This window comes from Octopus bimaculoides, chromosome 18 (genome assembly GCF_001194135.2).
Source record: "Octopus bimaculoides isolate UCB-OBI-ISO-001 chromosome 18, ASM119413v2, whole genome shotgun sequence".
Lineage (NCBI taxonomy): Eukaryota > Metazoa > Mollusca > Cephalopoda > Octopoda > Octopodidae > Octopus > Octopus bimaculoides.
The window spans coordinates 13,907,619-13,909,898 of NC_068998.1; positions in this window are offsets into that span (position 1 = coordinate 13,907,619).

The window sequence follows — 2,280 nt, forward strand, 5'->3', positions numbered from 1 at the left end:
GTGATTATGTTAACAAATTAAAACATTTTTATCATGTTAAGATATTTAACATTATAAAAGATACATAACGCAGAATTCAAAGACTTACGTGTTCACTGGGGAAATAGATTTGGGCTACGAAACTTCATACTACAGTTGGAATTTTCTGGAGCACAACGCTTCTGTAATTCGGACTGTCTAGGATTAAGAACTCCTCGGTTGAAATATTGGTCACGCTAGCATCGACGTACTGAAGACAAAACGATGGGGTGGGGCGTTTATAGGTACAACGTTTTTGATCACTGGTCTGTTCAATTAAGGTTCGAATCTAATGAATTACAATAAAAACACAAACGTTTCGGAGGTTAGATTAAATAATAACAATCTTTGGAACCTACAGCGTTGATCTCGAAAGACAAATGAAGGAAGCCTCAACAGGTTGAAGATAGCAGATAAATCTCTATCACATTATGCCCTATCGTTAAATAAAAATGGACGGACACATCTATTAATGTAGTTTGGTATTTCTGTACGTACAAAAAACAAAACAAAACAAAATACGACCGGATGTCAACGTCTTTGATCTGAAGCTTGTCTGATCGATCAGAGTGTGGGAGTGAGACTGATCCAGTGTTAAATTACCACCGTCACTACTACTACCTCGATATTTTCATTCTACGATGACAAATACACTTTTAGCCATCATCAATTATAGTATTAATCTCCTTCAACGCAGGCATGAAGCAGACTTTTTCACTAATCACGTGTAGAATAGAATCGTTCCCTTTATTTTTCTTTTAATCCCTCCCGGATCGAGTTTGTTTCATTCATAAAATCATCCCCCACCCGCTTTAATTTTGCTCAGATTGCTTTCAAATTTGGTGTATCAATAAATTTCTGAAAAATTTATATTTATCAATTAGAATTTTATTGTAGATATTTTTCGTCAATTGTCTTAGTATTTTTCATATATATTTTACATAATTTCGTGAAGTTTTTCTGTGGTTTTCTGTTTTTACTGTTGCTTAGAATGGCTGCATCCACATTCAAGCCATTTAATTGTAGTGTTTTTGGTACCGAAAGACTTTCAAACTTCGTATACTTATCTATTTTGTGTTATAGAACAGAAAAATATTTTTGTATTCGAATTTATTTCATGTAAAAAATTGTCTTATTTCGATAATTTCAACCAATCACTGACAAGTATTCAGTTGTTTATATATACTCCTTTGGCTGTTTAAGCGGTGTAAAGCGTATTTAATTTCCATAGCTTCGTTTTGCTTTTTTCTTTTTAAATTTGCTGTTTTACCCTAACCCTAACCCTATCACCGATAGAATTGTTTCAGAATCGTTTGTTTATGTAGTCGGCACTTAATGTATATCGGCTGAATGGACGTCAGTGACTGGTTGAAATTATAGAAATACGACAACTTTAACATGAAATAATTTGGGGATTTCTTTTTTTTTTTAAGAAGACTAAGAGAAAAAGATGTTTTATATGACACATTCTACCAGTGTTCCAAGTTTCAAAGTGTTTCGTTAATGAAAAATGTGGCCCCCGTTTTAAAAAAAGATCCCAACAAGAGTCAGAAAGTGGTTGGTGGGAATTTGTACTGGCAATACACATGCAATGGTGGCAACGAATGCCTGTTAGTAAGGACAGGGACATGGCTGGATGGAACCACCTTTCCTCTTATGACTATATTGTTATTTAATGTGTCCTTCGTTTTTAAAACGTTAGAGCATAGCATGAGGGAGATTTGGCTGTTATTTCTAGCAAATTGAACAACCACCCATTGGTTCATTTGCTGATGTGTATAAGTAAACAAAAACTAAAGGAAATGGGTCTTCACATGTTTCTAGGATGATTATTCCAGTTGTATGGTCAACTGAACTGGTTACACATTCAACTGGTATTTATTTTATCAACCCTGAAAGGCAAAGTCAGCATAAGTGAAATTTGAACTCAGAATGTAAAGCATTTTGCCTAGATAAGAACTTCAATGGCCCAAGAGAGGCTCCTTGGACGAGCCACAATTTCCATAGAACATGAAATTTGTTGAAAAATTCTACTCCAAGAGCTTGTAAAAAATTTTTCAAGACAGAAAGCTCGCTAAATTAGCTTCTAAGTACCAAGAGTAAAAAACAGTATTTAAATATTTCAACAACCAATAATAAAAAAAAAAACATCTTTGAGTTAAATCAAATCAAAGACAAGAGCTTGATGAACTGCTGTTTGTTTACCATATTTGCTCGCATCCAATTAGAAAATATTAAATTTTCAATACATCATGTTTATTA